Genomic DNA, 23,671 nt, shown 5'->3' on the forward strand with positions numbered 1-23,671 from the left:
ATAGGAATGAATGGCAGAATGTTCAAAACTAGAGTGGAGATAAAGATTCCGAGAGGAGGAGTGAAGAAATCTTACCCCCGGACGATATGTGACCCCTGAAACAGTTGACACTCAATTGTAAGCTACCCCTTTGATAGGTTTTTTAAGGTTGATGTATTTATTGAATATACTGTTATTTATGAATATACATTTTCCCTAGATATTTGAACTATGCATACTCCTGATGAAGTGAATCCTCACGAAATACGTTAGACAAATCCATATATTACAAGTTTTTATTATGTTTCTTTGTTACATGACCCTATTATATGTTTACCATGTATCAGAATGTACCAGGTTAATACTGTACCTTTTTGTATTATTGTCTTGGACCATCTACATCCACATGTGTATAATTTGTTTATCCCATCACCATGGGTTTACATATTCTTTGTGAACACTTTGGTTTTACTGATATTTGTTCTATAGACTTTTAATAAACAGATGAATTAATATTACCCCTCTGGTCTTTCTTATGATGTATTTATAATTCAATCTGTAGCTGGTCACACCTCATATAAAGTCCCATTTTTGTTTTTTGCTTCTGCTTTCATGCATTAGGGATGGAGACTCTGTTGGTCATGAGTCTCATATAAAGTCCTAAATTTTCTCCCCCTTTTTCCCACAGTGAAGAAATCTTGCCTCAATTTCACAAATGTTACATCAAAATGTTCAGGAATGAATAGTGAAATGTTCTAACCTAGTGTGGTGGCGGTAAGAACACTCCCCACAATTTTACCAGAAATTGTACATTTTCTAGTTTACTTTTATCCTTTGATAATTTGTTCATAGCTGTGAACTTACAGAATTTACCCTGGAAATGCTGGGATGTTGGTGTGGTTGCTAGCATCTGGTAGTAGTGACACTGCTTTTGCCTTTCTGCGGAGTTGAAGGCTTGGACAGAGTGACTTTTTTCTCATTATAAGGCAGACATCAGGGAATTACTCCACCATTTAAAAGACCTCACTTACTATGTATCGAACTATGTCCTACCTTCACATTTTGGACATGAACCATTTCCTGTCTCCTTCTGGTTTTGACAAAAATTATCTTTGATGTTTTCTCAACAATGTAAATGTATTAGTTACACTTTTATCCTTTATTGGAGTACATAACGTTACATTGCAGTACATGTACATTTTATATTAGCCAAAGCAGTTTAGTGTGATTAAAAGTATTATGTGAGTTATCTTGCACCCTTAAGACCATGACTTTTCTGGTTACACCTTTACCATCAAATGGTGTGTACTCCATTCTTTTTTTTTGCAGGGGGGTGGGGGGTGGGGGTTGGATGCAAACTGATAATATAATGTGAGTTGTTATCTCTCTTGACATACAAATTCTAATAAATATTTCTAGAGGGACAAGATTTTAATTTTTATTTCTCAAATATACAGTACATGTTTTTCATAGCAGGGAGGTCTGTTTTAGCCTATGAAACAGAACTATGCTTTTTTATTGATTTAAATTTTACTGTAGACTTCTTTAATTTTTGGCCCCTTCCAATTTTAGCATTCGGCGTGGTGCAACTTGAGTGTCATGGTTTGCCTTGCCTACCAGCCTGCCCTCTACTTTTCTCACATTCTCAGGAATTATGATTTCCCCAGGTATGCGGAGAACAGTCCAGTTATGACTAGAGTTCTGCATTATAAGGGGATGTTTCTGTAATCTATTTTCTGTGCTGCACTTTCACAGTCTGATGTATTTGGTTCTCTGTTCAAAGAAACGTCAAAGATACAGCTGTGTGATGAAGCTACAAGCAATTAATATATGTTTACTGACTCAACTGATTTTCAAAGAAAGGAAGCAGAACAGGGATTTGGTTTTTTTGAAGGCGTTGTTCTACAAGAAGAAAAGAGCTGACTGACTGGATACTAATAGCTGCCTAGTCATGTGAAAGCTAGTACTGGGAAGTGTGTAGGACAAAAACAAAGGTCTAAACTATAACGCAAGGTTCATCTAAAGCCATTTTTTTCCTTTTTGGATAGAGCAGAGATAGACACAGTTCACACTCTACCTATCCTGGTGCCCATTGTCTGAAAGTAAGGGGAAATACAACATTTTGATGGTCACTAGAACCAGAATAGAGGGAAACTTTTCTATGGGAACACTTGTTCTGGTGACAACTGTCTAAAAGAGAATTCCCATACTTTAGAGAAATCTCCTCTCATTTCCTACTGTTTCTGAAGACAGGAAAATCACCCCGAACATAGACAACAACAAAAAAAAAAAAGAAAAAAAATTTGTAGCATTTTAACCATCTATCCAAAGTTAACAACATAGTTTGGGCATTAGATATACAGTACTGTACTAGATGTATCTATCATGAAACAAATGCATTGCTGTTTATTTGCATTTAAATAATGCTTTCCCTACCTCACACCATAGCTAGGGGATGCTCTGTATAGCTAATTGCACCCTTTTTTGCAGTGGTTTTTTTTTTTTGGTAAAATATAAAAGATGAGGTGCCAAGTAAATAGATATCTAACATGTCAACAATATAATCAATGTTTGCTTTTGGGTTTAATACTGCTTTAGTTCTTGCAATAATTCCCAAGAAGGTGGACAAACAGTAGTTGAAGGATAAGTTCATCTTTCATAACATGTTACATTTTACAACTATATTCAGGTTGTAAATAAATGAATGTGCATTTATTATTTTTTTTCAAAAGGTGAACTTATCCTTTAGGCATTACAGACCTTGAATATGCTTTTTTGGATGGCACAGGACAGTGGTGGAATGGGTGAGGACGGAAATGGAAACTGTCCAGGTAGAAAACATTTTTTTTAATTTTACATTTTTCTGTTTGCCTTTGTCAGTGTCAACATGTATGCCAATTTTGTTCATAAAATAAAAATGTTTGTTTATCTAAAAAGGCAAAATTCAGAGCCATACTAAAAAATGGGCCCACTGGTTTGAATTCAAATTGTATTCTCTATGTGATGAGATTCTCTTAGATTCTGCAGACCAGTAACTTTGCAACATTCATAACACACTGCGATTATTAATGCTTGTAAGCTTTCGGATTATTTCTACCGGCTGTTGATCTCACATTCCCTCCCACCCCCATCCCTCCCTTCCCCTCGATTTTCCTCTTTTTTATACCCCTCTCTTCTCCTCACTCTTCTTCTTAAAATTCTGTATATTTGTTCTTTCTTTTTGTGTTTTTTTTTTTTTTAACTCTCTCCATATCATAGTGTACCACATACGTCATCCTTATCTCCCTATTTACAACTCAGGTATTACGTCCCACTATACACCCTTTCCTATGCTCTAACTTGATCCTGTTGGTTCTAATGTACTCTGAACTTTTTCTACTTGCGTATAATACCTTACTTCTTTTGCACCAATCCATGTATTGGTAAAATGTTACACACTATAATCCATTGATTTGCTTGTTTTACCTTGTTTATTCTTAATAGACATTTATTAAACAAAAAATAATAATAATAATAATAATAATTCTGGCAAAAAAGGTCTACTGCAGTGTAGTTTACAAGAAAAATTAATATAAAATACAATATCAATTGTTCCACATTATACTGATACCCAAAGTCATTGTCATAGGGTGCTTACAATGGTGTGGCATTAATTAGCTTACTGGAGTAATGAGCTGCTGAAATCTGAGTCAAAAGATTACAAAGAGGCAGTGAATTTTATTGTGCAGTGGCCTGAATTTTCACAAGCATTATATTTTTTTTCTATTTTCACTGAACAATATTAATTACACGTCCAGATAGTGTTGTTAACCTGTTTCAGACTGTTGCAGCGAATGCTATTAAGAAAATGCTTTTCTCATTGTAAAGAATAGTGATGAGTAGAGTTGAGCGGACACCTGGATGTCCGTGTTCGGCGGGTTCAGCCGAACTTTAAAAAAAAGTCCGGGTCCGTGTCCCGGACTTTTGCCGAACTTTTCCCGGACACCGAACCCCATTGAAGTCAATGGGGACCCGAACTTTCAGGCACTAAAATGGCTCTAAAACACCAATGGAAAGGGCTAGAGTGCTGCAAATGGCAGCAAAACATTGTTAAGAGCATGGCAAGTGCTCTGCAAACAAATGTGGATAGGGAAATAACTTAAAACAACAAAAAAAAAAAAACTGAAAATAAAACAATGTTCTTCATCTCTGAAGGAAGAGGCCCATATGGAGTAGGAGAGAGGTTGAGGTGGTGGTGGATGTGGCGGTCTCATAGGCGTGCGCACAGGGTGTGCCGGATGTGCCTGGGCACACCCTAATCACCTAGGGCACATAGCATTATCGCTCTGTTTGCCAGTGAGGAGATGGGAAAGATCTCCCTCTGACCTGCTCTGCTCTATTTCTCTTTGCCAGCAGGGAGAGTAATGTATCTGGGCCATGTACATGTAGGCAAACACATGCATGTGTATTTAAACTTTGGGGTGCACACCCTAATGCAATAGGCTGCGCACACCTATGGGCGGTGTAGGTGGAAGCGGCGGTGGAGGAGGACCAGGGCCGGATTAAGAGCATCATGGGCTTGGTGCTGAGGATTTTGAAGGGCCTTAAGGGCCGTGCCTTGGCATGCACCCAGAGGAGAAAGGGTGCAGCCATGCAAGCCTAATTCAACATGGGATGCTGTCTCTGAAGCCCATAAACACATCCATGCATCGGCAACTGTCCCTCCTTGTCCGGCCTTCGTGCTGTGTGGGGAGGTTCTGAGGGAGCTGCCTGGGGAAGCGAGCATAGAAGCCAGACTTCTGTGTTTACAAGTGACAAAAGAGCGATAACAGTGAATATGGCCAACCCGGGCCCTATATAAAGGTAGGGGCCTGGAGCTGCAGCTCCAATAGCCCCTACGTTAATCTGGCCCTGAGGAGGACGAGGTAGCCAACACTGCTTCTTTTCAGAAATTTTAAATAAGGGTACACCCCAAAAGAGTGAGAAAGAGCAAAAATAGAACAATGGCTGGGTAAGGTAGGTATCCATCGCTATTCTGCGGACTAAGATACGGACTGGGACTAAGGTACGGAAAAGTCCCGTGGGATCCATGCCTGGTTCATTTTAATGAACGTGAGCTTGTCCACATTGTCTCTGGACAGGCGGCTGCGCTTGTCTGTGATAACGCCCCCAGTCGTGCTAAATACCCGTTCAGATAATACACTGGCTGCAGGGCACGCCAGCACCTCCAAGGCGTAAAGGGCAAGCTCAGGCCATGTGCCCAACTTGGAGACCCAGAAGTTGAAGGGGGCAAACCCCTCATTCAGTACGTCTAGGCATGTGCACACATACTGCTCCACCATGTTGGTGAAATGCTGCCTCCTGCTAAGACGTTCCAAATGAGCTGCTGGTGCTGCTGTTTGTTGTGGCGTGCTGACAAAGCTTTTCCACATTTCGCCATGCTAACCCTGCCTTCTGAGGTGCTGGCGGTGCCCTGGTTGCGTTGGTGACCTCTTCCTCCTCCTCCTCCTCCTCTGCCTTGTGCTTCCACTGTGGCCCCGCTGTCAGGTGGGAATGCCAGCAGCATCGCGTCTACCAGCGTGCGCTTGTACTCGCGCATCTTGCGATCGCGCTCCAGTGAGAGAATTAAGGACGGTACGTTGTCCTTGTAATGGGGATCCAGCAGCGTGGCCACCCAGTAATCAGCACAAGTTAGAATGTGGGCAACTCGGCGGTCGTTGTGGAGACACTGCAGCATGTAATCGCTCATGTGTGCCAGGCTGCCCAGAGGCAACGAAAGGCTGTCCTCTGTGAGAGGTGTATCGTCTGTGTCCTCTGTATCCCCCCAGCCACGCACCAGTGATGGCCATGAGCTGGCCTGGGTGCCACCCTGCTGTGAACATGGTTCCATCTCCTCCTCCAGCTCCTCCTCCTCATCCTCCTCATCCTCCAGAACTGTGCCCCTGCTGGACAATTGTGTCCCTGGCGTTTGTGTGTGCAGGAACCCACCCTCGGAGCCCCTTGCGAATGACTGCCCTGAAAGCCTTGGAAATGTTACCTCTTCATCCTCCTCCTCCTCCTCCTCCTCATCCTGTGCCACATCCTCTTCCATCATTGCCCGAATTGTTTTTTGAAGGAGGCATAGAAGTGGGATAGTTAAGCTGAGAACGGCGTCATCGGCACTGGCCATGTTGGTGGAGTACTCAAAACAGCGCAACAAGGCACACAGGTCTCGCATGGAGGCCCAGTTATTGGTGGTGAAGTGGTGCTGTTCCGCAGAGCGACTCACGCGTGCGTGCTGCAGCTGAAACTCCACTATGGCCTGCTGCTGCTCGCACAGTCTTTGCAGCATGTGCAAGGTGGAGTTCCACCTTGTGGGCACATCACATATGAGGCGGTGAGCGGGAAGGACAAAGTTACGCTGCAGCACTGACAGGCGAGCAGCAGCAGGGTGAGAACGCCGAAAGTGCGCACAGACGGCCCGCACTTTCTGCAGCAGCTCTGACATATCGGGGTAGTTTTTAAGGAACCTCTGCACCACCAAATTCAACACATGCGCCAGGCAAGGGATGTGCGTCAAACCGGCTAGGCCCAGAGCTGCTATGAGATTTCGCCCGTTATCGCACACCACCAGGTCGGGCTTGAGGCTCGCTGGCAGCAACCACTCATTTGTCTGCTGTTCCATGCTCCTCCACAACTCCTGCGCGGTGTGTGGTTTTTCCCCCAAACAGGCAAGTTTTAAAACTGCCTGCTGTCCTTTACCCCTGGCCGTGCTGAAGTTGGTGGTGAAGGTGTTACGCTGTCCGGATGAGGAGGCGGTAGAGGATGAGGAAGCGGAGTAGGAGGAGTTAGGAACAGGAGGAAAACTGAAGCGCCCTGCAATCCTTGGTGGTGAAAGGACATGCGCCAAATTGCTATCTGCCTCAGGCCCATCCGCCACTGCATTTACCCAGTGTGCCGTTAGGGAGATATAACGCCCCTGACCATGCTTACTGGTCCACATATCGGTAGTTAGGTGGACCTTGCCACAGATGGCGTTGCGCAGTGCACACCTGATTTTTTCCCCCACTTGGCTGTGCAGGGAAGGGATGGCTTGCCTGGAAAAGTAGTGGCGGCTGGGCACGACGTACTGTGGGACAGCCACCGACATAAGGTTTTTAAAACTGTGCGTCTCCACCAAACGGAATGACAGCATTTCAAAGGCCAAGAATTTTGAAATGCTGGCATTCAGGGCCAGGGATCGTGGGTGGGTAGGGGGGTACTTCCTCTTCCTCTCAAGTGTTTGGGAGATGGAAAGCTGAACGCTTCCACGGGACATTGTGGAGATGGTTGGTGACCCAGGTGGTGGTGTTGCTGACAGATCCTCTGTTTGCGGGGTGGCAGGTGCCGGTATCACTACAGATGTGGCTGGAGCGGCCGAGACTGCAGCAGAAGAGGAAGCAGGATGAGCCAGAGACGTTTCTTGGTTTTGAAGGTGTCTACTCCACCGCAGCTCGTGCTTTGCACTTAGATGCCTGATCATGCAGGTAGTGCTCAGGTTGAGAAGGTTTATGCCTCACTTCAGGCTCTGATTGCACAGGGTGCAAACCACTCGTGTCCTGTCATCAGCACATTTTCTAAAGAACTTCCACGCTAGAGAACTCCTTTGAGTTGACTTTGGTGCGCTCGTTCCCTTGCTGCGTTGGGCAGTAGCAGGCGTAGTGTCTAGGGCACGGCCGCTCCGCTTCTGCACCCTGCTCCCTCTTCTGCTGTGCTGGTGGCTCTGTGCGACCACCGCCTCTTCCTCCAAACTACTCAGGTCACCTGCATGACGTTCATTCCATGTGGGGTCGAGGACCTTATCGTCCTCCACATCATCTTCCACCCAGTCTTCACCCCTGCCCTCCTTGTCGGTCTCCACAATTCTGAACGCCGCAGCAGTTGGCACCTGCGTTTCATCATCATCGGAGACGTGCTGCGATGGTCCTTGCATGTACTCATCTTGAGAAATAAGTGGTTGGGCATCGCTGCACTCAATCTCTTCCACTTCTGGGGCAGGGCTAGGTGGATGGCCCTGGGAAACCCTGCTGACAGAGTCCTCAAAAAGAACAAGAGACTGCTGTATGGCTTGGGGCTCAGACTGCTTGCCTGATTTGCAAGGGGGTGAGGTGAAAGACGGTTGGACATCGGCTGCAGGTGCCAACTCTGACCTTTCTGCAGTAGACTGGGTGGGAGACAATGTGAAGGAACTGGAGGCACTGTCAGCAGCAAACCAATCTACTATCGCCTCTCTGTGTTCTGGCCTCATCACTTCTAGAGGCGTATGATGCCCTACCAAATACTGATGCAGGTTCTGTCGCCTACTAACACTTGAGGAAGGTGTTTCACTTGTGCATGTAGCTGGCACAGATCCACCACGTCCTCTCCTTGCAACAGGAGCTCTACCAGCAGCACCACGACCCAGGCCACGGCCCCTATTTGACGGTCTCCTCATATTTCTGTAATTTAAGATCTTGCCCTAGAAAGGTGTTTATTGAATAGCGGAACAACACAACAACAGTATCGCACGGGTGTATCTCACAGTCAAATATGCAAACTATGCCGCAATTTAATGTTTTTTACCCCAAAAGGGTGTATATTGAATAGCGGAATAGGATAAAAAACGGTGTATCTCACACGTACAAACACAGACTAGGCCCCGATTAAAATTTTTTGTACCCTAAAGGGAGGATGAGGAAGAGGAGTAGGAGGAGTTGGGAACAGGAGGCAAACTGAAGCGCCCTGCAATCCTTGGCGGGGGAAGGAGATGCGCCAAACAAATTTAAAAGATGTATCTCACACGTACCGATACAGACTATGCCGTAATTTAATTTTTTTACACTCCAAAAGGGTGCATATTGAATAGCGGAATAGGAAAAATTTTATAATACGGTGTATCTCACACGTACAAACACAGACTAGGCCCCGATTACAATTTTTGGTACCCTAAAGGCAGGATGAGGAAGAGGAGTAGGAGGAGTTGGGAACAGGAGGCAAACTGAAGCGCCCTGCAATCCTCGGTGGTAGAAGGAGATGCGCCAAACAAATTTAAAAAGGTGTATCTCACACGTACCGATACAGACTATCCCGCAATTTAATTTTTTACACTCAAACTGGGTGTATATTGAATAGCAGAATAGGACAAATTTTACAAAACAGTGTATCTCACACGTACAAACACAAACTAGGCCCCGATTACAATTTTTTTGTACCCTAAAGGCAGGATGAGGAAGAGGAGTTGGGAACAGGAGCCAAACTGAAGCGCCCTGCAATCCTCGGCGGTAGAAGGAGATGCGCCAAACAAATTTAAAAAGGTGTATCTCACATGTAGCGATACAGACTATCCCGCAATTTTATTTTTTACACTCAAACAGGGTGTATATTGAATAGCGGAATAGGACAAATTCTACAAAACGGTGTATCTCACACGTACAAACACAATCTAGGCCCCGATTACAATTTTTTGTACCCTAAAGGCAGGATGAGGAGTAGGAGGAGTTCGGAACAGGCAGGAGGCAGACTGAGGCACCCTCAAATCCTCGGCAGTATGAGATGCGCCCCAAAAATTGGAAAGGTGTATCTCACACGTACCGACACAGACTATCCCGCAATTTAATTGTTTATACCCAAAGGTTTTGATTAAATAGCGGAATAGAAAATATGATCAAAAAAGTGTATGTATCTCACACGTACAGAAACACACTAGGCCCCAATTACTATTGTTTGTACCACTAAAGGAATGATGAGGAGTAGGAGGAGTTTGGAACAGGCAGCACCCTCAAATCTTCAGAAGTATGAGATGAACCCCAAAAACTTGGAAAGGTGGATCTCACACGTACCAACACAGACTATCCCGCAATTTAACTGTTCCCCAAAGGTTTTTATTGAATAGCGGAATAGAAAATATGATCAAAAAAAGTGTATGTATCTCACACGTACAGAACCACACTAGGCCCCAATTACTATTGTTTGTACCCCTAAAAGGCTGGATGAGGAGTAGGAGGAGTTTGGAACAGGCAGCACCCTCAAATCTTCAGAAGTATGAGATGAACCCCAAAAACTTGGAAAGGTGTATCTCACACGTACCAACACAGTCTATCCTGCAATTTAATTGATACCCAAAGGTTTTTATTGAATAGCGGAATAGAAAATATGATCAAAAAAAGTGTATGTATCTCACACGTACAGAACCACACTAGGCCCCAATTACTATTGTTTGTACCCCTAAAGGCAGGATGAGGAGTAGGAGGAGTTTGGAACAGGCAGCACCCTCAAATCTTCAGAAGTATGAGATGAACCCCAAAAACTTGGAAAGGTGGATCTCACACGTACCAACACAGACTATCCCACAATTTAATTGATACACAAAGGTTTTTATTGAATAGCGGAATAGAAAATATGATCAAAAAATGTGTATGTATCTCACACGTACAAAACCACACTAGGCCCCAATTACTATTGTTTGTACCCCTAAAAGGCTGGATGAGGAGTAGGAGGAGTATGGAACAGGCAGCACCCTCAAATCTTCAGAAGTATGAGATGAACCCCAAAAACTTGGAAAGGTGGATCTCACACGTACCAACACAGACTATCCCACAATTTAACTGTTCCCCAAAGGTTTTTATTGAATAGCGGAATAGAAAATATGATCAAAAAAAGTGTATGTATCTCACACGTACAAAACCACACTAGGCCCCAATTACTATTGTTTGTACCCCTAAAAGGCTGGATGAGGAGTAGGAGGAGTTTGGAACAGGCAGCACCCTCAAATCTTCAGAAGTATGAGATGAACCCCAAAAACCCCAAACATCATTCAGCTCTGCTGCAGGCCACAATTTAATTTTTTTTAACCCAAGGCTGTATATTGAATAGTGGAATAGAAAAAAGTGTATGATTTTTGAAACCACTCAATAATAGCACATGTGAACTGAACACAGCAGTGTATGATCAGTCAGCACAGCACAGCTGAAGGAAAAACGCTGCACACAGTGACTGATAGAAAAATACTTTTCTCCCTCCTCCTCAGTGGGCAAAAAAAATTGTGTTCACTGCACCCCACACACAGCAAAATCGATGTGGACTACTGACACCTGCCTATCTCCAGCCTCTCCCTAAATGGATTGATAAGATCGTAGATCGGTCACTGAAAACCCCTCCCACACAGCAAAATCGATTGTAGAAAACTGACCCTAAAAATCAGCAGCAGCCTCTCCCTAAAAGGATTGATAAGATCGTAGATCGGTCACTGAAAACCCCTCCCACACAGCAAAATCGATCGTAGAAACCTGACCCTAAAAATCAGCAGCCTCGCCCTAAAATGCCTACAACTCGTCCTGCCTAACACACTCCGATCTGTCCCTCAATTCTATCCGGACACAAATGTTTTTTTTTGCCTGTCTGTCCCTAATCAGCAGCCAGCACGTATGATGTGTGCTCTGTCCCTGAACTAACACAGCAGAATGACACAGCGGCGCTGCCTCGGACTTATAAAGACTTGGTCACATGCTTCAGATGGCCAATCACAGCTACTAATATATTTGTAGGCATGGCTGGGATGGCTTAAGGCACACCAGTTAAACGCTTGTTGATTGGCTGTTGAAAGCCCGCCATAAAAAGCGCGCCAATGCATGCAAAACCCGGAAATAAAACGACCGAACACGGATTTTTACCCGAATATACAGTAAAGTTTTCGGGTCCGTGTTCGGGTAACAAAAAACCAATTATTCGGTACGAACACGAATAATACAGTCCGTGTTCGCTCAACCCTAGTGATGAGCAAATTGGCGAAATCAGGTCAAATGTCTGAATGCACATTTTTTGATGACTTTAAATACATGCTTGACGATCTTTTCATTTCTCATAAAATCATATGATTCAAGAATCACAACATCCCAGAATAAAAAATGTTCTCTGATTCTCTGCAGACCAGATAGATCTGCATGCAAATTTTTTTTTTTTATTTAATATTGAGCAAATCATTGCTTTTTCTAAACTAAGCACTTTTTCTAAACTCAGCAGGCTATGATCAATGTCTAAATCAATTGTGTGACCATTGCCATGGCAGACTACTGCTATGGGGCCTGCAAGCATGGAGGTCCAGCACTGTCTGGCTACACAGTGACATACATAGGCAGAAAGAGCATTCGTAAATGAAAAAAGTAATAATTTTTTCTCCCAAAACCATTTTCTTACCTCATTCTCTGCATACATATCAAGTTTTATTTTGCACTGCACAATTCATTTTATTACCTTGTATGTGGCACATGCTTCATAAAATCTAATTGAACAAAAACAAAATAGAATAGAATAAAAACTCAACTGCACTCACAACGAACTTTACATTATACAACAAAAACTCCCTCTTATGGTGCTTACTGGGAGAATACTGTATTCATCATTTTGGGAAGCTACAATACATTTGGAAAAGAGTATTTGAAAAGTGGATATTATATGGACTATTACAGTGTATGAGACCCAGTTCCCAGCATATACTTGTGACTTTTTGGATATTAGAGTAAATTTAATATATTATAATTTTATTGATAAAATGGAGGGCTTCTGTTTTGCATGTATGAGTTTGATGCGGGATACCCCGACTTAGCTGTTTTAATGAAACTTCCTTCCTTTTTAATGACCACTTTTGATATCTTCAATAAAATAATTTGTTGTAGAAGGTAACAATGTTGAAGAAAATGTCTGCAAAATCAAATATGGCATCAAAATACTTAAACGTCATCTATAATGATTTTGGTAGAATGTATTGTATTTTTTATACAATTCATCTATTAAAATTGACACAAAACCTCACAAAAGATTCCCAGAGTACTAGGAATTAAAAATGAGAGCAGCAGTAGTTATCTCCTTTGGGCTATATTGTTCCTTATTGAAACTTCAAACAGAGCCAGTTAGATTGAGGAGTAAGAGGGGGACAGGTTACTGTTCTGACTTATTCTCTTGCATTTGTAACTTTCTGCTTGAGCTTCTGAGGGCTGTAAATAGCAAGTGTTCTTAGAAGACAGAGGGAAAGTGCCTATGCTGTTTAAAATCCAGTAATCTCACCCTGCTCTGCACATGCTCAGTTGGTTTCCATTTTAGGCATTTTTAGGCACTAATAAGATTGTAGAGGTCGATCTGCTGACAGCCCTAAAGTGGAATTAAACCCTTCTATCCTCTACAGCCATGGATGCTGCTACTGTTTAATCTGCAACTGCCATTGTGCTGCACAAGTGATCAGTTATGACATCAGCCTTGTGATGACAAGGATGGCAGGAAAAAAGCAAATGTGAGTTAGCAATCCCGGCATTCCAAGAATGCAACTTTTTGAAACATTTAAATTGACAGGTTTAGTTCTGTTTTATGCTTTTTTTCCGCTCAGGGGTTCTGGGCTTCAGAAAAATAGCAGCCTCCAGCAAGAAGAAACAAGAGCAATGCTGAAGGCAATTTACAGCACACACTAATTTTGGTAGCATAATTATTAATGTGGAATGTATGTTCCTTGCTAAAGAACATTATTTTTTGTCAAGTAGAAGTTCCACTTAATGAAGCGTGTTTGAATTGCATTACAGAAGCATTACCGTTTAGTTAACCACTTCCCGACCACCCCCCGCCTATTTACTGCGGCAGGGTGGCTCTCCTGCGCAATCTGACGTAGATCTACGTTGTTCGCGTGCGGGAAGTCGATGCACGGGTCAGGCGGCTCCGATTGCTGCCTGACACTCGCTATGGCTCCCCGATGAGAGAGAAGGACGGTCGGCTTTTGTAAACACAGCTGACCGTTCTTCTCCCTGGAATGGTCATAGAGCCCATGTGATCCTTCTATATAGGACCACATGTCTCTATGGTAAATTCAGAAGCCACGCCCCCCCACAGTTAGAATCACTCCCCTAGGCTTACATTTAACCCCTTGATCACCCACAGGGTGAACCCCTTCCCTACCAGTGTCATTATTACAGTAACAGTGCATATTTTTAGCACTGATTACTGTAGTAATGTCCCTGGTACCCCAAAAGTGTAACAAATGTCAGTTAGGGGTCCGATTTGTCCGCCGCAATGTCGCAGTCCTGCAAAAAATCGCAGATCGCCACCATTGCTAGTAAAAAAAAAAACAATAAAAATGACATAAATCTTTCCCGTAGTTAGTAGACGCGATAACTTTTGCGCAAACCAATCAAAATACGCTTATTGCGATTTTTTTTAACCAAAAATATGTAGCAGAAAACAAATTGGCCTAAAATGTTAAAACATTTTGATTTTTAATTTTTTCTTTTGAGAATGTCATATAGCAGAATGTGAAAAATATTGTTTTTTTTTTTTTTTTCAAAATTGTCACTATTTTGTTGTTTATAGCGCAAAAAATAAAAATCGCACAGGTGATCAAATACCACCAAAAGAAAGCTCTATTTGTGGGGAAAAAAAGGACATCAATTTTATTTGGGTAGAGCGTCGCACGCCCGCGTAATTGTCTGTTAAAATAACGCAGTGCCAAATCGCAAAATAGGGCCTGGTCATTAAGGGGGCAAATCCTTCCGGTCTTTAAGTGGTTAAAGTAATACTTCTGTATAACAAGAAAAGGGCAATATTGTGCAGCATCCTACATTAGAATGTAAGTAACATCTAACATAATTTTAATACTAATATTAGTTCACCAAAAGGGACCATACCTTTCTTGTTTGGTTGTTTGTCAGTATGCCGAACTTTCTGCCCATTTGGTGGGTGCCCTACATCATATGTAGTAGCTATTTTTCTCCTGTTACTATACGTGACAGGTTTTATCTGCCTATCTACCATCAAAGTAGTTTAGGAAGCAGCAGGTGCCGACACCCATCCTTAGCAACGAGTGATTTTCCCTGGCCCTATTCAGGTCTGGTATAAATTTTAAGGAGGACCCCATGCAAAAAAGAAAAAACAAAAAAAGAGGTGTAAGGTCCTCCAAATTCTATACCAGACCCTTAGGGTCTAGTATGTATTTTAGGGAGGTACCCCATGCAAAATCAAGAACAAAATAGAGAAAAAAAAATCATGGGTCCCCTCAAAAATCTACACCAGTCTCCTACCTGAGCATGCAGGAAATGGGTGATAAGTGTGTGCCCTCCCTTCTGAATGATACCACTGGACTTACTGGAATCTGGAAGCCCCCTTTAACATTTGGGGCACCCAGGTTCCAGCCCCCCCCCCCCACTGTGAATGAGTAAGGGCTACATATTTGTTCTTAAGTAAATATTAACACAGACATACAGTTTTTGAAAACTCCTTAATTTAAAAAACTAAAACAAAAAATTTCTACAATGTAAATGATCACATCATCCTGCAATGAAGATCATGTCATAAGGAATGACGCATGCTGACCCACTGAAAGGAAAAAACAGACTGGCATGTCAGATGGCTCTGGTCCTCATGGACATGGAGACAAGGTGCTTTCCTGGGGAGTCCCTTTTGGCAAAGTACCCCCCCCCAAGGGGCTGAGTATGGTTCCGGGGGGGGGGGGGGTGTGCATATTTCCCTCCCCCTTTGCTGGCCAACCAAGCTACATGCTTGTACAGTATAAGGATCTGGTATTTATTTTTGGGGGGACCCCAAGCTTTTTTTCCTGATTTTTACACGGGGTTTCCCTTTAGATCCCACACCTTTTTTTTGGTCCTATTGGCATGGGGTCTTAAAAACTATACCAGATCTGAAGGGCCTTGGATGAATTATGTTGGGAACCCCACGCTGTTTTGTTTGTGTGGGGTTCACAAATAACATCTATACCAAACTCTAGGATAAGAATCTGGTACGAATGAAGGGAATCCCCAGCTTTTTGTTTACAAACAGCAGCTGAAAATGGCAATTGCCGGCAATTTAAACAGCAATTTTTTTTCCTTTGTAAATGTCAGTTATGTTGCAGTAGAATGTATACATCAAACAGATTTGTCCATTTACAGGCAAGTTAAGGGCATCCCCCAGACATGTTATTTAACCACTTCTGGACTGGAAGGTTTTACCCCCTTAATGACCAGGCCATTTTTTGCGATAGGGCACTGCGTTATTTTAACTGAGAATTGAACGGTCGTGCGACGCTGTACCCAAATAAAATTGATGTTCTTTTTTCCCCACAAATAGAGCTTTCTTTTGGTGGTATTTGATTTCCTCTGCGATTTTTATTTTTGGTGCTATAAACAAAAAAACAGCGACAATTCTAAAAAACAAAACAAAAAAAACAAACAAACAATATTTTTTACTTTCTGCTATAAAAACATTCCCAATAAAAAAAAATCTAATTTTTTAAAATTATTTTAGACCAATATGTTTTTTGCTACATATTTTTGGTTAAAAAAAAAAAAAACACAATAAGTGTATATTGATTGGTTTGCGCAAAAGTTATCCCGTCTACACACTAGGGGAACGATTTTTGTCATTTTTATTTATTTATTTATTTTTTTACTAGTAATAGCGGCGATCAACGATTTTTAGCGCGACTGCGACATTGCGGCAGACAGATCGGACACCTAACTGACATTTGTGACACTTTTGAGGGAACCAGTGACATTACTACAGTAATCAGTGCTAAAAAGATGCACTGTTACTATACTAATAACACTGGCAGGGAAGCGGTTAACACCAGGGGAGATCAAAGGGTTAAATGTGTCCCTAGGGGATGCTTCCTTACTGTGTGGGGGATGGGCTTGCTAAATGAACACAGAGACCTTTGTTCTTAAATAAGAGGAACACAGGATCCCTGTTTTCATAACTGACTGAACAGCGGTCTGCCATGTTTACAGTATGTCTGCACGGGGAGCAATTGAGGGTGCCCGGTGCACACGTGCGTGCCCACTCCATGACGTACAGGTACATCGTTTTGCGGGACAGAGCCAACCTGCGACAGTATAAGTATGGCGGCTAGTCGGCAAGTGATTAAAGGAATTTAGCATTTTAATGTTTCACTTTAAGTATTGCTAAAACTGCTGCTCCCTGTCAAACTGAGTTTTCAAACCTTTTTTTTTTTTTTTTACTATGTTACATGTTCCCCAGGGCAGACATTTGTTTGGCCATCCCTCGTCTATTAGCCTAGAAAATGGGCAGAACTGATTTTTAACATCAGTGGAGTTTGAATTTGACACCCAAACTTTGTAATGTTTGCCTAACCTGCCTCCAGCAGAAGGTACCTTTGACTCATCCCTATTCACCAGCGTTCTCATATAACACATTGCGTTATGATGCAATTACTGGATCTGTATACTTACAGTGTGCTATTCTTTGCACCCATTAGCAGTCTTATTCATGGGTTTGTTCTACTTTTATATGAACAGTATCCTCTCTTTTCTCCTAGAAAAAAATGCTTTGGGAGTGGGCGTGTAATCTCTCTGATCTAGTCGTTTCTTTATATTTCCTTAAAATGCAAAGTTGAGAATTTCTCATGATCTCATCTTAGTATATGATTATCTATGGGTGTATTGTTTCTTGGGAGAAGGCTGCTGTCAGATATAGGACAAAAATGATAATGCATTTCCCATCTGTATATGTTTCATTTATTTCAGTTTTGTCATTATAAATTGTTTTCCAGAGAGGTAATAAGGGGATTTCCGCTACTTGATGCTTCGCCACTCTCAGACAATTTGCAGTGCCATCTTCTTTTGAATCTCACATCACAGATTGTCGAAACTTAAAACTGCAGTTTCTGAAAAGTTTTGTTGCCAGTTGGACAGACTTCAGACTGATGAGTGAAGTAAACAACAGGATGAGAGTAGACGGCAAAAGCGCTGCAGGAGACAAATAAAAAGTTTCATCACACAGGAGTCCAAAACTTCTGGAGAGGAGTGATGAAACCATACTTCAGGCATATATAAAAGTAGCTGTCAGCCCACATTCACATTGGTCCGGTTTGACATGTCCTTTGACAGGTCAAATCCCATGTTAAATCAGAGCCAATTGCCAGCAATTGCATCGTCTGAGTTGGTGTCGGCGTCTCACTGATTCTATACTACTTTTGGAGATTTTGGGGGCCGATTTCCATAGACATTTCTCAGGAACCCGCACAGATTTCTGTGAAATCACTCCCAAAATCAGACTGAAATGCTGGCTTGAATTCGTGTGAGTTCAGCTGAATTAGCACGATTTCAAAATGGCCTCAGCGTGAACCTGGGCTCAAGGCCCATTTTAATACTATCTCTCCTGCCTTAGGCACTGTGCCTTAGAGGTTGTCAACATGTAATGCCAGTCATCACCTTTTGGTATCGCACCTCTGCTCTGGCTAGACTTATTAGGTCTCACATCTATATGGGTGCTGCTAGGCTATATACTCCTGCCTCCCTTTTTTTGTTGTTTTATCAGTTTTTAATTTACTGCTTGTAAGGGTGCTTTTTTCTTGTTGTCCAACTGATTTTTATAGTATATCTTACATTGTACCCTGCCTGGATGTTTAGCTTTATATTTCTGTTTCTAGCATTGTATTGTTTTTCTTACAATTTAAATATACTCTTATATAGTTTATCCTGTTCATATTTACCTTAGGGGAGTTGAGTAGATGGTATGTCTGAGAGATTGAGTGTCGCAAGGGCATCTGTTCGTCACACAACCTTTAAATTCCATCTTTAAAAAGACCAGGTCTTAAGGGATCTTACAGTCTGTGAATTTCTGGGTAATATGACGTACCTCTGACCAAAAGGTATGAAGCTTGATACAAGAACAGAATGTGTAGCATGCCTCCTACCACTTCCCCACATCTACAGCATGTCTCTGTACATTTATAATCATATTTTTATTCTATTGGGAGTATTATACCATCTGGTCAGTATTTTAAATCCCAACTTTTGGTATTTAGAAGAAATTGACATTTTATGCGGGAAGAAAAGTATCCTCTTAATCTGTTTATTAGAAAAAGTGGGAAGTAGGGGAGAAGAGTAGATGGCATGTATGAGAGATTGAGTGACACAAGGGCATCTGTTTGTCACACAACCTTTAAATTCTGTGGGATTACGAGAGAAGAATGATGTTGAGTGGAGAGAGGCAAGGAAGTGACAAAGTTGTATTTTTGCATTTTATTCCAAAAGGTCAAAGAGGAAAGGGCAGGGCTCACTGTTTCCTAGGTGACCGCTGGCCATAGTTTATAAAGTGACTAGTTTGGGACATACCCCTTCGCCTAAGTTCCTTAAGGTTCAGTTACAATAATCCCAGACTGAATGAGGGGTTTCGTACGATAGGGGAAAACAGGGAGAGATAAGCAGAGATCTGTTTGCTCTAGAATACTTTCATGCAAATATGCCAGGTCTCACCAATGGTATGGTGCAGTCTGAGACAAGAGGGGATCCCGATCAGATACCACAAGTGACTCAATAACAGAATATTATAAGCAGCTTGCTCTATAGCTAATCATTGTTTGAAAGAGCAATATCGGCACAAGTTGAGGACCCTGCTTGAGGACCCTGCAGGCAGCCTGTTGGGAACTATGTCTGGGAGTGCCATGCCTTCCTGTAGTTTTGAAAGGCGTAAAATCAACTAGGGCAAAGGTGATGTTTTCAAGACCATAAGAAGTGTAAGAACATCCAACTGGCTGTCCTCATAAATGAACCAGGAATATGAACTGGAAGTGCCTACAGAAGGTACAACAAGCGAGGCATAATGTTTATTTTAATAATTTTACATCTGCCAAGCCATTATAAATTGCCTCTGTGCCAGGCCAACAAAATAATTCTTATTTTTTAAGTCATGCATTTTCTACATTCCATCTACAGACAACAAAACAAAGATATGTGGTTCTGATCGAAATATAACTTTAATGCATTACCTGAAATTACAGTTTAAAAGAGGGCATTTCAGTGAAAGAATGTCTCGCAAAAATGGACTTTGGCTTTCTTTGAAAGTTTGTTTTATATTAACCTTAAACATTATTTATGAATGTTTTTGAAGCAGTATAGCAAACTACATAAGCTCAATCTATAGACAGAAGGCTTTTGCAATATGACTATATACTGTACAGTATATATACCTTTGTGGGTTAATATTAATGAAAAATGGGCGCTAGCAATAGTGTGGGTTAATAGAATTATTTCATATGGCTGTAGGAGTATTAAGAAATCTAGGTGGTAATCTCTGGTTGTAAGCAAATTCTGGTAGTTGTGCTAGTGTTATTTATCTAATTTAAAGTGCAACCAGTGTATAAATATAAATAAAATTGTGATAATACCATTAAATAAACATTTCTGGTAAAAATCCAATAATTTCAAATAATTTGTCACAAGCAAATGTGCATAATCCGTGACTATTTGTGAAAATAAATATTAAATAAGTGACACTAGTGATATTGAAGTGAAATTAATAAATAATAATATCGATAAAATTCATAGGATATTTGTAAAACATATGCAATAAAAATGTGTATCCATAAAATTGTTGTGCGACAAGTGAAAAAAGTCAGTGAGAATAATTGAGTTCTTGAAGGTGATTTTGTGCTCCAATGTGCTCTTGATAAAATAAGCAATAACTGCCTCTTACCAGATGGCTTTAGGTCGCCAGGACCTAAATCGCCTTTGATCCCTTTACAGGATGGATCAGTCCTGCACCGAACTCCTCCACTTCTCTTTCTGGATTTCACTCAGGTGTTTCTATATAGGAAAAATAGTGGGGAAGCCAAATATAGTATAATACCGTTTTTATTTTTGAAATAAATATAAAAAATAAGAGATGGTTGCTTACAAGAGGTAGTGCCTTTCCTGGCACTAGGTGAAACCGCTGTGTGTGTGTTTAAAATGGTCTGTTTCTGGTGCTCTGTTTGTTGCTTAGAGTCCCCTCTGCAGCCCTGGTAGCGTGGCAGCGGCGGCGTGCATTCCAAGCAGGAAGGATATGACGTTGCTGGATCTATCCGTTTCCGGGTATTACGAGGGACCACAATGCATTTCGCATCTCAATCTCGCGTCATCAGGTATACACCTTTGTGAGGACCGTGTTTTTCCTGCACAGGATGTACAGGTGCAAGCAGTCCTGGTCATGTCAATTGGGATGCAGTGGCTGCATGGACACAGCGGCGGCTGCTCTCAATTCAACATGAGGGTACGGGTGTGTGTCCCTAAATGCAGACAGTATGCATTCAGGAAAACACACACCTGCACTCACACGAATGTCAAAATGGAAGCAGCAGTTGTGTCCCTGCAGCCAATGCATCCCAACTGACATGAATAGAACTGCCTGCACTTGGATGCACAGGACACAGGCCTTGTTTGTCCTGCACTGGACATGGTATCCTGTGCATCTCGTACAGGAAAAACATGGCCCTCACACGGGTGTATGCTTCAGTACGCTTGTGTGAACGCGGTCCTAAAATGATTTTTCTTACTATATATAGATGTATATACACTGCTCAAAAAAGTAAAGAACACTTTTTAAGCAGAGTATAGCATCAAGCCAATTAACCTCCTGTGTTATTGGTCTAGTCAGTTAAGTAGCAGAGGGGGTTGTTAATCAGTTTTAGTGATGAGCCGGACACCCCCCCCCCCCAGTTCGGTTCGCACCAGAACACCGCAAACAGGGGAAAAGTTTGTTAGAACATGCAAACTCCATTGAAGTCTATGGGACTCGAACATGAAAAATCAAAAGTCCTCATTTTAAAGGCTTAAATGCAAGGTATTGCCCAAAAAAAGTTTATGGGGGTCTGGGTACTGCCCTGGGGGACATGTACCAATGACATTTTTGCCAATTTTGTTTTTAATTTTTGTTTTTACAGCAGCAGTGATTTTAATGATGCTTAAAGTGAAACAAAAAACATGAAAAATTCCTTTAACCACTTGCCGACTGAGTACGGTAATAGTACTGCGGCAAAGTGGTTCGTTATCGTCTGACGACGTAGTATTAACGTCGTCAGACACTCCCCCTTCTGGGCGGCGCTTGCGCGCCGCCGGAGGCTCGCTCCCGCTGTTTTCATTCACAGCGGGAGTCGGGCCAGGGGAGGAGCAGCGGCGATCGCCGCTGCTCTGCCCCGATCGCCGGGGATCTAGTGTGGAGATCCGCCCGCCTGTGTAAACACAAGCGGGCGGATCTCCATAGTGACAGGGAGTGACAGATCGGAGTGTTCAGCATAGCTGGACATCCGATCTGTCCATGACTCACTCAGTCACCTCCCCCCCTACACGTCAGTAAGCACCAGGCATACATTAACCCCTCCCTCTCCAATAAAATTAACCCCTTCCCTGCCAGTGTCATTTTTACAGTAACAGTGCATATATATAGCACTGATTACTGCAGTAATGTCACTGGTAACCCCAAAAGTGTCAAAAATGTCAGTCAAGGGTCCGATCTGTCCGCCGCAATGTCGCAGTCCCACAAAAAAAATCGCAGATCGCCGCCATTACGCGTTAAAAAAAAAAACACCAAAAATGACAGAAATCTTTCCCTTTGTTAGTAAACACAATAACTTTTGCGCAAACCAATCAAAATACGCTTATTGTGTTTTTTTTACCAAACATAGGTAGCAGAAAACAAATTGGCCAAAATTTTTTTAAAAAATTGGTTTTTACATCTTTTTTGGGGGGAATTTCATATAAAAAAATGTTAAAAATATTGTTATTTTTTCAAAATAAACGCTCTTTTTTTGTTTATAGCGCAAAAAGTAAAAATCGCACAGGTGATCAAATACCACCAAAAGAAAGCTCTGTTTGTGGGAAAAAAAGGACGTAAATTTCGTTTGGGTACGGCGTCGCACGACCGCGCAATTGTCAGTTGAAGTCGCACAGCGCCGAATCGCAAAAAGTGGCCTGGACGGAAGACAGCAAAATCCTCCGGTGGTAAAGTGGTTAAATATCGTGCCTGGGGGGTCCCCTTAATGTGCCTGTAAAGTGGTGCATTTGTGCGATGTATGGAGCCTGCTGCAGTAATACTGACATTTCTAAAGGAAATAATGTCATTTAAACTTGCTCACGGCTGTAATGTATTGGTATTGTCGGCTCCCGGCAATACAGATAAAAAACACGAAAAAAACGGTACCCACACCAAAATTGAAAGAAAAAATGGCGTGGGGTTGCTGCAAAATCCATACCAGACCCTTATCTGAGCAAGCAGCCTGGCTGGACAGGATAAGGGGAGGTACGAGCGAGCCCCCACCCCTCCTGAACCATTCCAGGCCACTTGCCCTCAACAAGCATCTTGTCCCCATGTTGATGGGGACAAGGGCCTCTTCCTGGACAACCCTGGGCTGTGGTTGTTGGGGTCTGCGGGTGGTGGGCTTATCGGAATATGGAAGCCCTCTTTAACAAGGGGGCCCCCAGATCCCTCCCCCCCCCATGTGAATGGATATCGGGTACATCATACCCCTACCCATTCACCAAAAAAGTGTACAAAAAAATAAAGACAAAAGACAGTTTTTGACAAGTCCTTTATTAAAATATAAAAATAAAAACAGTGTCCCCCGATGTAAATCTATTGTCAATCACGTCGCCTGCCGCGGCACCCAAAAAATAGAAAAAAAAAAAAGAAGCTCCTGCCTCCCGCATAATGAGCTGTTTGAGTTTGATCGCTCTCTTATCGGAATCTGACGTCACGAGCGCCACATAATGCACTGCTCAGGTGCAGTGAATAAATTACTTTGGCCAATCACGATCACTATCACAATCAGACATTGTGCTGTGATTGTCCAAAGCATACAGGTCATGTGCAAGCTCTGGCCAATCATCAGACAATCAGTAATTTATTCATTGCACCAGTGCAGTGCATTATGGGGCGCTCATCAGTGGGCGAACTTCCCACAGAGCGCCCC

The sequence above is a fragment of the Pelophylax lessonae genome (genome assembly GCF_965119305.1).
Source record: "Pelophylax lessonae genome assembly, chromosome: 5".
In the NCBI taxonomy this organism is placed as follows: Eukaryota; Metazoa; Chordata; class Amphibia; order Anura; family Ranidae; genus Pelophylax; species Pelophylax lessonae.